The sequence below is a fragment of the Eretmochelys imbricata genome, chromosome 13, assembly GCF_965152235.1.
Source record: "Eretmochelys imbricata isolate rEreImb1 chromosome 13, rEreImb1.hap1, whole genome shotgun sequence".
Lineage (NCBI taxonomy): Eukaryota > Metazoa > Chordata > Testudines > Cheloniidae > Eretmochelys > Eretmochelys imbricata.
Genome location: NC_135584.1, coordinates 25,004,981 through 25,020,338, shown reverse-complemented (window position 1 = coordinate 25,020,338; position 15,358 = coordinate 25,004,981).

Sequence of the window (15,358 nt, the reverse complement as noted above, 5' to 3'; positions counted from 1 at the left end):
GGTAACACTACTACTGCAGGTTTCAGAGTAGCAGGCGTGTTTGTCTGTATCCGCAAAAAGAAAAGGAGGACTTGTGGCACCTTAGAGACTAACCAATTTATTTGAGCATAAGCTTTCTGATGAAGTGAGCTGCAGCTCTCGAAAGCTTATGCTCAGATTTGTTAGTCTCTAAGGTGCCACAAGTCGTCCTTCTTACTACTACTGCACTCGCTCAATTGTACTGTGGAGTGCCCTTTTGATTTTTGTTACGTAAACACAGCTCATCTGTATAATTGGGTTGTCTGAGAGTATATTAAAAGCCTTAACACTGCTTCTTCATGTTGAAATAGCTACATAAGCATTAAATTGTTAATGCTAATGGGTAAGTCTGGAGGAATGTAGTAGTTCCATGCTTCTCATGTGCTGGAGGTAGCAATTGTTGCATTTGTAAAAGGCCTTTTCTTAAAGGTGATATACTGTGGAGAGAGGCATCAGTCTGATGTCCTTTGTATACAGCAGCATTGAAATGTTTGTCAAGTTTCGTTACATTTATTTTGCAATGCTATGGCAACTGGAGAACTATTCAAACTTTTAGCTATAGAACTTCAGTACTTAGCATTTGGGAGAAGAGAGATCTTTTGTTAAAGAATGAATACTTCCCTCTCTGACCCTTCACATAGGGTGTTAGGGTCATGATATTCTTTCTATATTGCCAAGATATCCTTCAGCAAAACAGCCTTACAATTCCTGATTTTTTGCAAACAAAAAGCCAGGATTTCTTTGGGTATTGTAAAAGTGGCTGAAATGTCACAAGCCTGCCTCTTACATTCTTTGCCCATTGCATTTAGGTATTAAGGCAATATTCTTTTTAATCTCTTGTTTTAGTATAGGCGCCAGCCAGATGCTGTTAGCAGTTTGCTCTTGCAATTATTCTTTGGAATGTCTGCCTGATACCATTACAACTTGGTCTTAGTAATTGATCAAACAGCCAACCTCTCACTTCTTACCTTGGTTGCTAACCGTTCTTAACAGCGTATGCCTCTTTGGTGGCCTGTGCAAAATGGAGGTTGCTGTTCTAGTCTTAAAGAATCACTACCTTCACCACCTTATCTCTACAAAGAGAGCCTAGCTCAAGAGACTGGATTTTACTACATACTATGTTGGTAGATAAAAGGAAATGTAAGTGGGGAAGCTACTTCTGTTTGTATCTTACATGTTCTGTAAATAAACAGAAGAATTCTTCAGGCTCTAAGGTTTACAGCTGCCTAAAAAAAGTTAAGAAAATAAAGTACTTCAGGCTGCTTGCATTTAGCATTACTGTTAACCCAATTAAATGAGTTTTCCTAGAAATGATTCTTATAACTGTAAATGCTCTTTGAGGGCCATCGTCAGTAGGTTGTCACATGTTTTGCTTTTCCAGGAAGTCTTGAAATCTTCATGGGAAGAGAACTAGAGCTGTACCATATCGGTAGCACAGATTTTGAGCAAGTGCAACTTGATCATGTGAAAAGTTGAAGTAGCTTTTACTTGAGTTGTTCTGGTCTAGCTAAAGCTACGCTTGCTGGTCTGATCTAAACATTTCACCTTGCCTCCAAACAAGATAAACGTGAGTTCATGAGTTTTAAAGAATGATGCTTTAGGTAAACCCTATTTGTCAGGTGCTGTAATACTGATGGAAAGGTGCAGTCAGGTGCATGGAGGGGGAAACACATTAAATCAACCTTACATTTCTACACGTGAGGCTATCTCCTCTCCTTCCCCTGCCCTCCCTCCCGAACTAGTGAAACTTGTCCTAGAGTGGTATCTAATCAAGGATAGTTAATTGTATATAGTAAGGCACAAACCTGTTTGGGAATGTGGCACAGTGGACTAGGTCCGGAGTCCCTGTGCTGGGGGCCTCATGGCTCTGCCTCACCCTGCCCCAGAATAAGAGCAGCAAGAAGTCCTCCAGACAGCCTAGAGTGGCAGTAGAGGAACAGCCAATCAGGCTGCTGGAGCGATCGATCAGGGTCCAGAAAGGCCCTATATAAGGTAAGCAGCAGAGAGCTGGGAGCTCAGTTGCTGTGTGGAGCTTGAGAAGTGAAGACCAGATGACTGGCTGGTGGGAAGAGAAGCAGTACTTTGGATAGCTGACTGGAGAGCTCACTGCAAGTAGGACTGAAGCCCAGGGAAGGCTGCTGAAGACCGGGTGCCTGGCTGCTGGGAAGAGCAGCAGGACCAGTGGAAGGCCAGTGCGGGTAGGCTATGAGGCCCAAGGGGACTGGGCACAGAACATGGCCAGGCCCACGAGGGTACCAAGATGGGTCCTGCTGGTCTGGTTGCAGACTGAGCCCAGGGAGGCCTGCTGAAATACCACCAGCTGCAGGTACCAAGATGAGCCCCAGCTGAGTGTTTGAAGAAGGCAGTGCCTCTGGGAGAACCCTTAGAGCTACGTCCCCATACCAGGGCCGTGATAACTTGCATACCCCAGAAAGGGGGACTGTGTGTGTGCCTTGGCCAGAAGCCGGAGTTGCTGAAGACCTACCAGAGAACATCAGCTGAGGGGAGGGGTGTGCTTATGGTTGTGGAATCTCCATCATTGGGGATTTAAGAGCAGGCTGGACAAACACCTGTCAGGGATGGTCTAGATAATACTTAGCCCTGCCCTGAGTGCAGGGGACTGGACTAGATTACCTCTTGAATCCCTTCACGTTCTATGATGCATGACTGAAAAACAAAAGCAAGTTCGCATTCAACCAAGAAAAGGGGGCTGTCCACAAGAGGTGGGTGCTGCCCTGTGAAAAACAACTGTTTGCAGGCACTATGGACCAGAGAAAGGGTGCACTCACAAGAGGCAGGAATTGACCCTGTTACAGAGACCTACCAATCCTGATTCTCAGCTGCGTATTAAAGACTTTAATTATAGTCATTTTGGGTCTAAGAGTAACATAAATGCTTTGTAAGCTCTTTGTGGCAAGGTTTCTTTTTTACGTGTGTGCAGTGTCTACTGCAAGAGGGCCCCTCTTATCCAAGTGCTACCCTAAGGTAAATAATTCCAAAACACTACAGTACAAGTCCTAAAAGTTCCACAGTGGATGGATGGGTAGTATGTCAAATTAAGGCTCTGGAACAGATCAACAATTTGTGCCAGCCTCAATAACAATATCCTGCTTTAGGTGCACCCTGGTGAATTGCCTTATGAAGCATGTGGTGGACTGAGCATGCTGCTGGCTTACCGGCAAACTGAACAATGACTAGTTGGATGTTCTGCAATTTTTGCATAGAAAAGCACAGAAAAATGTACTGGGCCAGAGCAAATTCTGCTACTCTAAAGCAAAAGTTTACTGTTTTAAAGTGCTGTTTACATTATACAACTCTACTGTATTGGTGCATTTATTACAAAACAGTTTTTTAAAAAACATCTAGGTATGCTTCTGTAGCTTCTTATTGTGCACACATCAAAGCCTTTCACTCAGGGAACATGAAGCCGTGGTATTACAACTGGCATGGAACAGGGAGTAGCTTGAAAATCTAATAGAAATATATAAACTGTTTATGAAAAAAGATCCATCTACAAACTTTGCATATGAAGACTTCATTTCTGAATGGAAGTCAGCTGTTACCCAGTCCTTGCAAGTGTCCTTGAATCCCGAATGGAGACTGGGGATGTGTGTGAGGTACCTACTTGAATTAATATTTCATACACCGAGTAGCTTTTTGTTGAACTGTTTCCAGTTTCTGCTTCTCCGAAGTCCAATTGTTATTGCCAACATTCATGAAATCTCTGCATGCTTGTAAATCAAAGAGCTAAAGATGAAAAAGTGGGAATTTGGCTCAGTGGTCTAGAAGCACTCAAAAGTCAGAAGTCCTTACATTCAGGATGTCCTTGAGGGGAGAGTTATGGTGGTAATAAATGCAGAAAGCTATGGTAATAAAATGGCATGGGTGCAGTTGAAATTACAATACTTTGAGCAACAAGAAAGGTCAGGCTCCCACCAGAAAGCCAATTTAACCATGTTGCATTTCCTGTCTGGTTTATGGTGTATATTTAATAGTAAGAGGAATATATTAAGCTGCACATTTAGGGGGAAAACCAGACTATAAATATTACTGGGTGTAGTGCTAGGTGTTAATCATGCTGTGGGAACTTTTCCATGGCCTGACTTCTTGTGATTTTTTTTTAATTATACCTGTTAACATGGCCACGACAAACTTTTCTTTCATTTTTATTTGAAGAGGGAGATGAGTAAAAATGATCAGAGCAGAATTAGCACTTCTTAACTCTTAAAGAAGGCCATGTCTACACACACATTTGCATTGTTGTAACTAACAGTGTTTGCTTAAATCGATTAGGTTGAAGGGGTGCACCTTTGTGTGTGGACACTTTCAATTGCCTGGCTCATTTGGATTTAGCTTAATCCAGTAAAATAAGAGGTTAACCTAACAACAATAAATCCCTTTTAAACTGAAATCAGTTTGCGCTGGTTTTGTTTGTAAACAATCTTGTGTAAACAAGCTAGGTGCACTGACCTATCTAAGAGGCAGTAGACCATAGCAATCAGAACAGTATGCCTCACCCAAAAGGTAGTGTGTGGTTGATGCATTGTGGAGGGATTGTATGTATACAATGGAAGTATGAAGATTTTTATGGATGTACTCCATAACTTGGTCCACTTACAGGTTCTGAAATGCAGCCGGAGGTGAAAGTAAGCCGGTATGCCCTGGTACGGGGTACTGGCAAGCATATATTGATGGCCCCAGGGGCTCGGCTCCACCAGTGTTGGGGGCTGGGTCTCCCCCATGGTCCTACCTGCTGCCCCCTCCCCTGAGTGTCCCCTGGCCCGCGCTGCTGATCTCACGCCTCCCTGGGTCCTGGAGCAGAGTGTCCCTGTCTCTCCCCTGCAGCTCCATGCTGCCTCTTTGCATCAACTGCCTCCGCAGGGTCCTAGTGCCCCCCTATCACTACTGCCAGGGCAGGCTGCCCTTCCCCTGCCCTTCCCCCTCAGACCCTTTCATTTTCTGGCGGGACCCTCCACCAGTACAGCTGGTCTCCACATGCACACAGGTGCTGCTCCTGCGCCACGCTAGGCAAAGGGCAGCCACATCCCTCACCCCCAGTGAGGCTACAGTGAGGGGCAGCAGCAGGGGACGAGGTGCACATGTGATGGCAGCCCACGGCACCCACCACAGGGGAGTGGAGGGAGATTCCTGGACTTGAAAGGGGCCCTAGGAGTACATGCAGTGACAATGGTGGGAGTAAGTGTGCTGCTGGGGAGGAGAGGGGGCCCCAACCCCAGAGCTCGCTGCTGCCAGGGGGGAGAGGGCTGGGGGGAGTTCTCCTCTCTGGCTCCAGTCCCGGGGCAGCCTGCCTGCACCCCAAACTCGTCCCCAGCCCTGCCCCACCTTACAGCCCATACCCCCAGTCAGAGCCCTCATCCCTCCAACCCTCTGCCTTAGCGCTGAGCCTCTCCAACACCCTCATCTCCAACCCCAGCCAGAGCCCTCATCCCCCCCCGCACCCTAACCCTCTGCCTCAACCCTGAGCCCCTTCCCACACCCCAAACCCCTCATCCCCAGCCACTCCCCATAGCTCTCACCCCTGCATCCCCTCCCATCCCCAAACTCCCTCCCAGAGCCTTGTGCAGGTGGGGGTGGGGTTTGGGAGTGGGCAGAGTTTGGGCAGAGGCAGGTTCTGGGCACCACCAAAATTTCTACAAACCTGCCGGCAAGAGCCGGTGTGCCGTACCAGAGCGGACTGGCTTCCCCAGCTGGCAATTTAAAGGACCCGGGGCTCGCTCCCAGCAGCAGCTGGAGCCCCAGGCCCTTTAAATTGCTGCCAGAGCCCTGGGGTAGCAGCGGCGGGCTCGAGTGGCTATTTAAAGGGCCCAGGGCTGCCGCTACTGCCCAGGGACCTTTAAATTGCCGCTGTACTCTGGCAGGCTCCGGGGATGATTTAAAGGGCCCAGGGTGATAGAAGCAGCGGGAGCCCTGGGTCCTTTAAATGGCCCCCGGGGCTCCGCTGGCAATTTAAAGGGTCCAGGGCTCTGCTGCTGTAGCAACAGCTAGAGCCCTGGGTCCTTAAAATCGCCCAAGGGCTCTCGGCCACCTCTGAAACTGGGAGCTCAGGGGGTGATTTAAAGGGCCTGGGGCTCCTAGCTGCTGTTACCACAGCCCTAGCCCCAAGCCTTTAAAGGTCCCGCCTCTTCTGGTAGAGGCCACGCCCCCACCTCAGGACTTGGGAGTACCGGCAAGTCCTTTAAGTTACTTTCACCCCTGAATGCAGCCATTATTCAGTTATGTGTGTGTGACTCCTCAGGCCAAGAACTGCATCATCATCTATTCATGGAAAGTGTTTTTTTTTTACATATTGGTGCGACTATAATGTAAATAATTATTTGCAATAGGAAATTTTTGTAATGACTTCATGAAATAGGCTTAAATATTTGTCAAACATTTGCCTTTGGGCAGGACTCAAGCGCAGAGGATTTCAGCCCAAAATTAGTTATTGGAAAATTCTGAGCAAGTGAAGAGTGTGCTGGGTGAGTGAAGACTTCTGGAGAGGGGTGGGGCAAATTTAGTAAGGCACATTAGTATCCCAATTCTGGCCTCAAATGCATGCATTTCTGATTTCTCCTATGAAAGGTAGGGGTAGAATTTTGTATGTGCGCACGCGCTATTGACCAAGTAGGAATGTGTGGAAGCAGAAGAAGAGAAAAAGGAGGATCTGGGGGTAGATGTCTTAGTCAATTTAAGGATAGAGTGAAAGGTAACCCTAACCCTTACCCTAATAACGCAAGAGTTGTAAGAGATGCTGTTTTCGCCTTGCTTTTAGTTTTTAAAGGTGGAATGCTGACTTAAGCAGAAGCCTTGAGATAAGGTAGCGTCTGGAGAGAATTTGCATAAACAAAGGCTAAAACAAAGGAATTTGAAAGAACCTAACAAAACATATAGTCTGGATCTGTTAGTTGGTAATGGAAGACTGCTTCCTCTTGGGGTGATAGTGTAATTGCAATGTGTAGATATTTTGGACATCACGTTCCACCATTTTTGATGCCCAAGAGGGAAGAAATTTTGTAATAATGTCTGTCTTATATATAACTTTTTATGCATATATCTCAGTGCTTTGTAAAGGAAGTATTGTTTTCCCTGTGTTACAGATGGGGAAACTGAGGCACTGAGTGAGACGACTCAGTAATATACCTGACTCTAAGCTAGAGCTTTTTCCTCCGTAGTTTTCCAAGTGCTTTCCAATAGAGGTCAGTAGCATCATCCACATTTTACAGCTGCGGAAACAGGCAGCTGGTGGGAAAAGTCATCTAGTGAATCAGTGGCAGAGCCAGGAATAGAACCTAGGGCTCTTGAGTCCCACTCCAGACCAGAATCCTATTGCTTCACTTCTAGTATACCTCCATGTCATCCCCCGTTCTCTAACAAGAGAGGAAGTGACTGGCGGGGGTGGTGGGGTGAGCATGGCAAAGGCAGACACTTAGGGGATGGAATGTTCAGTTTTACACTTTTCCTGTGCCACCAACATTTCGCCATAGGTCACATCTCCCTCTGTCTCCCAGCAGCTTGTGGGCAGAAAGGAAACAGCATGTGAGCTAATTGAAATGGAGCCCCAGACTTGGTGGCTAACAGGAGGAGTGATCAAACAAGTGTCTTCCCAGGAGGGGAAGAATGAATGAGCAGGGCATTCTGCTGTCCCCAGAGAAAAGAGAGGAAGGAAAGATATCCCACGCAGAGCTCTCTGTGGCTCTGGGGTAGTAGCTGACCAGCACCTTTGTGTCTGATAGCTCAATGTTTTGTGTGCATAGCAGTTGGACAGTCTACACAGAGAGGGTGTGTTCTTACGATGTGTTAGCAGGTGGAAATAAGGAGTGTGGGGGAGTCTAGGGCTTACCTTGTGTTTAAACTACAACAGCTTGGTCTTTGCTAGGATTTTACGACCTCATGTTAGCTAGTATGAGGTAAGAACATTCCTGTTTTCCTGGTGAAGACAAGGCCAGAGAGAACTAGGCTTAGCATGTTTCTTTGAGTGTCCCTCATCAACAATTTTTTAGCAGGATCACATCACTATGTACAGCTGCTCAGACACTGCAGTCAATATCATATGAATGTCTAGAGGCAAATGCAATGTTCTTAAAAGCCCATTAAAAGGCTAACTTTCACTGTGTTTACCAACATTTTAAGACATTTTCCAAGGATCAGGTAAGCTGAGAAATGAAATATGATTGAAATGAAGCCTTGGAATAAAGATGAAAACAATTTGTCTCTTCAGAGGGTGGTGGGAGGGCAACCAAATTGTAAATATGAATATTATATTCAGTTTTGCATCTCATGTGAAAATATCCCCTACTGTACAGTCAGTCCTTAGCCATTCAGAAGGCTCTGAGGGCCCCATGCCACTCCCACTTCAGTCAATGAGATTTGTACCCTTGTCTTCAGTGGCAACAGGCTCAGGTCCTATTTAGGGTCATCATGTTAAATTAAAACACACACTCTAGAATTCTGTGTTACATCCATGTCAGTAAGAGAAGAATGCGTTGAGGTTAATGTCTTGGCCCATCCCAGAGGAATTCTTACTAAACATTGCCCCATCTGTTTGCAGACTGGTCTGCCCAATTAGGTCCAGTAGCACTGAGTTGGGGGTGTGTGTGTGTATGTATATAAAAACAAGCAAAAGTCCCTAGAAATCTTATATACTGTTTTTGATCCATAAATCTCAAGGCATTTTACCAAGGAGGTCAGTATGACTATCTCTATTTTAAAGAAGGTGAAACAAGCACATACCAAGGTGAAGTAACTGGCCCAAGGTAATCCAGCAGGCCAGTGGCAGAGCATGGAACAGACCTCAGGTCTCCTGAGTCCTGTGCTGTATTCACTAGGCCTCACTGCTTCCTGTTCTTAAGTGTCTGAAATTTTGATTGTTCACAGTAAACTGCATTCAAGGAACATGATGCTTTTTGCACGTCTTGCTAGCAGTGAGGGTGGAACGTTCTGTCTGTCCATGAGTCAGCTTCTCTCAAAGTGACTGAATTGACTCTTTCTCCCTGAGTTGAAGCTACATGTGAATTTGTAAAGCTGGCAGAACAAGCAGCCATTGCTACAAATAATTTCCCCCGTGACACTGAAAGAAGGAAAAAAAGGAAGAGAAAGAGCTCATTTAAAGCCCTGAGTGCATTAAGCCAACTCCAATGATCAGCTCTGATTAGTTCATCAAAATCCCTGAACTGGATATCTTGTTCTTTTTATGAACAGATGAAAATGTTGGAGTGTGTAAGAGGAGCTGTGTGATTCTGTGCTCCTGGAGATGCAAGGCTGACAGGATTACCAGAGCCACGGGCTTGGGTCTGCTCTCCTTGAAGTGAGTGGGAATGTTGCCGTCGACTTCAATGAAGCAGGATTTGGCCCAGCATGGGGGAAGACAGTGCAAGCTTTCCTCTCTTGTTCTGCGAAGGCACCTCCGTGCTGGTCTCTGTGCCAGGCCTGGTCTCCCAGATAGGTCTGCCAAAGCACCTTGGGCCCTGCTACTCCTTTCGCAGGCGGACGTCCAGTTCTGCCTAAGCAATTGGAGTCAGTGTTTTATAATGGTACCAGCCAAGGACTTGCTCCTGCACAGTTCTGGGAGCAGTCCCATAATGCTCAAGCGCTGGAAGTTAAAGCATGTGCTGAAGCAGGACCAGCATGCTCAGCACTTCGCAGGTCACACCCCAAGTTCCTCCGAAGATTGAGTTAAGCCGAACAGACTCAGCCCACCCAATTTCCCCCCGGGATTTTTGGTATGTTTATTTTAAAATTTTGAAGTGATTGGAGAGCTGCTTCAAGGTGTCAGCTTGACGGCCGCAGGGAGTGGAGTTCTCTCTCTCTATTTCCATCCCCAGCACAGGAAACAGAAGCAATACGGTCTCTTTGCTTCAGCCTGGACCTGGAGTGACCACATCTGAAGTTCAATGTCCATGGTCCTTTCCCATTCAGCTGCCAACCTGAGTGTCCAATGCTTTCCGTAATGCAGACACACCTGCCCAAGAGGAACTGCACTGAAACCACAGGTCACCATCAGATCGGAATGACTTTCAGTTACTATTGACATGGGCTGGATTTGAATTGGTGACCTAGAGAGAAAACATTCTGTTCTTCAAGCCCTTTTGCCACCCACTTCTTCACCTAAGTCACATTTGAGCCTGAGTCTTAGGAGATTTAAAGAGTAAATATTTTATTTGTCACAGGGACACTTGCAGCGTATGAAGCATACAGAACTCCCTGATACCTACTTAAGCAAAGCTATATGAAGTAGAGACCTATACCAACCAAATGTCCAGCACTGGACAGAATGCAGAAGCTTCACAGTTTGGCAGCTAGGAAGATGTTTGTTCCTTGTCCTTTACAATGACTTTCAAGCACATCGGTTTCAGCTACTTCTTTCAGCAGCAGCAAGGAAGGTAGAGCAGACTGGCTCTGGAGTCTGTGCAAGTACATAAAAGAGGGAATCTCTGCATGCTACTGCACACAGGGCAAAAGGAATAAAAAAGCAAAGCACGAAAGCCTGGGTTCTGATATTTTTGTAACACATTGTCAAAGAACACTGGGCGACTGGTTAATTGCATTCCATTTTGGTACAAAAATGGGTCACAGTCCTTACCACTCAGTGCTGTTCCCCAATGGCTTTTAGGTAAGCATGAAGGTAGAGACAATTTTTTAGCAGAGGGATCCAGTCACTAGGATGTCCCTTGGTGGATGAATATATCTAGGTCACTGGGTCTGAGCTTTGCTGTTATGTTCTGCAATAAAGATGTAATTTCCAGCTCACATAGATGTACATGTGCTAGCTTTGAGCTAATCCTTTTGTGATTCCCACAGAGGCCTTGGCTTTGATGCCTTTTGGCAGTGAGTTCCACAGGTTAATTATGTGTTGTGTAGTATTTCTTTTCCTCAATTTTAAATTTCATTTTCAATGTGCTTTGTCTTCTTCCTGAATTATAGGACAGGAGTGTCTTATTCCCATTCTCTCTACCATTTAATTGGTCTATATATCTCCATAATGTCCCTTCTTAATTGTTTCCTGACTATGTTAAACTGTCCCTATTTTTTTCAGTCTCTCTTCATATAAGTCTTTTCATGTCGCTAATAATTTTTATCTTCCATTTCTGGACTCCTAATATCTCATAGCAAGATAGGACTGGAAGAGACCTTAAGAGGTCCTCTAGGTCACCCCGCCCATGCTGAGGTGGGATTAAGTGTGCACAACCATCCCTGGCAGATGTTTATCTAATGTGTTCTTAAAAACCTACAATGATGGGGATTCCACAACCTCCCTTGGAAGCCTGTTTCAGTGCTTATAGTTAGAATGTTTTCCCTGATATCTGACCTAAATCTCCCTTGCTGCAAATTAAGCAAATTGCTTTTTGCCCTACCATGGGTGGATGGAGCGCTGTCCTCTTTTTTAGCAACCTTTTATGTATTTGAAGACTGTTACTGTGTCTCTGCTCATTCTTCTCTCACGGATAGGTGTGAATAAAATCTGAGTAAAAATTTAACATTTCAAAATTGCGATTGCAATAGCTGACACACTCAGAAAATTTGTGATGAAAAGCCCCCCACCTCCCTTTTTCCCTTTTTTTAAACCAACTATAGAATTAGTTGAAATTTTCATTAATTTAAATATTTTGAAAAATTTGATTCTTTGTTACTAATTTAAAAACAAAAGGTATGAGAGGGGTGTAAAAATGTGAGTATCCATCTATCTATCTAATATTAGATTGGGTGCCCAAGACTGAACACATTATTCTAGGTAAGGATGCACCATTGATTTATATATACCATTATAATATTTTTTCAGTAAGATATTTTCCATCTCACTCCTTATGCACCCTAACATTTGTTTTGCTGTTTTTGTTAAATTGGTTAGTCTCTAAGGTGCCACAAGTCCTCCTTTTCTTTTTGCGAATACAGACTAACAGGGCTGCTACTCTGAAACTTGACCACTACTGTGCAATATAATCCTATTATTTAAAGACACCTATTTACTCCAAACACAAGATCTAAAAAACAAAACAAAACCCTTAGTTGCTGCCTTTGTCTAAATTCCCAAGCTACCCCAAACAAGACCCATTCAAACTGAGAAACCAGGTTAATATTTTCTCTTACACAAGCAGGGTCAATAATTTTTGACAGGTTGATTTTATTTTAAAACACTTTCCCAGGGGCTTCCAGTCCCCCACTTCAGTTTAAAACAAATCACGTCACTAAATGAATAAAACAGTTTGGGTTTTTTTACAATAACCGTGCTTATTTGGGAGTCGTGTCTTTTTAATTCTTATTGAAAGGATCTTATTAATAAAGGACAACCACTTAAGCATTAATGTTGGAATGTTCAAACGGATCTTAAAAGTCTGTGATCGCTAGCGTGTGTGTGAGAGAGTCCGAGAGATGTCTCTGTGGAGGGGTGATCTCGCCATTTCACTCCAATTTCCGAATATTCCCCTGCCCTCGGTTCAAAGGGGGGGAAAAAAATCCCCGAGCCAAAAGCAAATGTAAACTGGCTACCATATGTATTTTTATCTGCACAGTTGTTATAGCAACCAAAGTTCTAAACCGAGGCAATCACATTCCAAAATAATGTGATGTGATTAAAAATTGACACGGCCGCGTCGAAGAATAAACGTATTGCGTTGTTATGGCAACCGGAAGAGTTAAATTCTGCCTGCATAAATTTAAATCTGCCAAATTATCTGAAAAATCTAGAGAATTTGCTGACGCGGCCATGGAGATTCACCTCCCCGCCGGAGTCTATTTAGTGAAAAGCCAGCCGCGCGGTTACGGGTAGAATCGCTTTCTCGTTTGCAGTGTAAACCTAGTCAGCCTCGTTATTCCGATTACACTCTGCTTTCCAGTGCAGACGGGATTCGGGCAGGGGCAGTTGCGAATTTGCATTGCCTTCATCGCTGCCTTTCAGCCTCGCCCCGATGCTCCTGCCCTACATAAGCTATAGGGGCTCGTACATTTCACTCTACCGCTGCTTCCGAAGGTGAGGGGAAGCAGGCGAGACTGCAGAAGAACACAGGGAAGGGCCGTTTGGTGCGATGGACGCCAAGTCTGTAAAGCCAGAGACCGCCTCTGTTTCTGACTTCTCCACCGCCCCTGTACCAAGCCCGTCCCTAGCAAAAACTCCAGGACCCCATCCATGATGATTCTGCAGCATGTACGACTAAGCATGGTCGCCGCTATACTGAGGGCACGGTCAGGGCAGAGTGCGTGTGATACTTGTCCACGGCAATCCTTGCAGTTGAAAGGTCGGAGCTCTTTACTCGCGGTGACAATTGGAGACCTCTTTCTTCCCCTTCCACCCAAGGCGGCTGTTGATCAGTCACGCACAGTCCAGGGAGTCAGCATGGGCATTGTTTTGAAAACAACAGAACTTCAGTGGTGACCTCACCGCCCTGGATGCAAGTGTGACATCGGCTGCATTTCACACTTCGCTCAGAGGGGGAAATTCCCCCGTGTCCTATGCGCCTATCAACCAGTTAGGCAAGTTTTTTAAAAATAGTATGTTCCTTCTGGGGCCAGGGTTGCTGCCTGCTAGCACGGACTCCAGCAAGAAGCCAGCCAGGACAGCGTTTGCTTTCCCACTCTGGACATTTATTCTTTTCAAAAGGTGGGGAGGGATTCTGGAAAGTTATCGCCACTTGCCATCCAATCCAAGGGGCCAAACTTTGCTCTCAGATATGTCAGTCTAACCCCACTAGCTTCACTGGGCTTTGCCTGGTGTATCTAAGAGCAGACCATGACCCCAGATACCTGATGTACAAAACACATACAGTTAATGTATGACTGTCAGTCACACTTAAAATGCGGATAAATAGTTATAAACCCAATCCCCTTTTTTAGTGGCTAACCTCTGCGGCTGGCGCTCACCACCCAGGTGTCTCTCACAAGCTCCTTGCAGCTTCCAAAGGGTTCTAGAAGAGTTAGAAATCCTGCTATCCACTGCCAACAGATAATATAATGGAGTTCACCAAGTGGTGGCTTGCTGGATACAGCTAGATCAGGGTGGGCAAACTACAGCCTGGGGGCTGCTTCCGGCCCTTCAGACATTTTAATCCGGCCCTCAAGCTCCTGCCAGGGAGCAGGATGTGGGCTTGCCCTGCTCCATGCATGCCGTGGCTCTGTGCAGCTCCCGAAAGCAGCGGCATGTCCCCCTCTGGCTCCTATGTGTAGGGGCAGTCAGGGGGCTTCGCATGCTGCCCCCGCCCCAAGTGCCACCCCCGCAGCTCCCATTGGCTGGGAACCATTGCCAATGGGAGCTGCAGGGGCAGCGCCTGCAGATGGGGCAGAGTGCAGAGCCACCTGGCTGCACCTCTGCATAGGAGTCTGAGGGGGGACATGCCACTGTTTCTGGGAGCTGCTTGAGGTAAGTGCCACCTGGAACCTGCACCCCTGACCCCCTCCTGTGCCCCAACCCCCTTCCCTAGCCCTGATCCCCCTCCCACCCTCCGAACCCTTCGGTCCCAGCCCGGAGCACTCTCCTGGACCCCCCAACCCCTCATCCCCACCCCAGAGCCCGCACCCCCCGCTGAAGCCATCACCCCGTCCTCTACCCCAACCCCCAATTTCATGAGCATTCAGGGCCCACCATACAATTTTCATACCTAGATGTGGCCCTCGGCCAAAAAGTTTGCCCACCCCGATCTAGATGGTACTCTCCACTTTGCCATGGAAGAGCAATCCATTTGAGATAGCCCTCCCATGTCAATCAGAAACCAAATAGATTGGAGGTCAAAAATATAACTGGGTTCAAAAAAGAACTAGATACATTCAGGTAGGATAGGTCTATCAGCGTCTATTAGCCTAGGTGGTCAGGGATGCAACTTTATGCTCTGGGTGTCCCTAAACCTCTGACAGCCAGAAGCTGGGACTGGACAACAGGGGCTGGCTCAGTGGATAATTGCCCTGTTCTGTTCATTCCCTCTGAAACATCTATCTAGCACTGGCCACTGTCAGAAAACAGGACATCAGCCAGATGGGTGATTGGTCTGACCCAGTATCGCTGTTCTGATGGATCCAGAATGGGTTTGGGTGGGGTTATTTTAAATGCAGGCTACATAGGCTCCCTGGCTTTAAAAACCTGCACCTTTCAGGCAGCGTATTTTGACTCTCCTGTCTTCTTGCTGCAAACTATCACCCTCAACAGCAGCACGAAATACACTGCTGACGATCACGGAGCAAACAGAGCCTAGGGTGCCTTTGATAAGAAACATGCACTTAAAAAAGGAAGAAGCGGGGCGGGGGGGGGGGGAGATGGAGCTGATACATTTATAATTCTAATTAATTAATGAGTTCTAAATTTAACCCTGATCTTTAAAAAAAAAACCCCAACCAAACAACAACCACCACCCATCAAAAT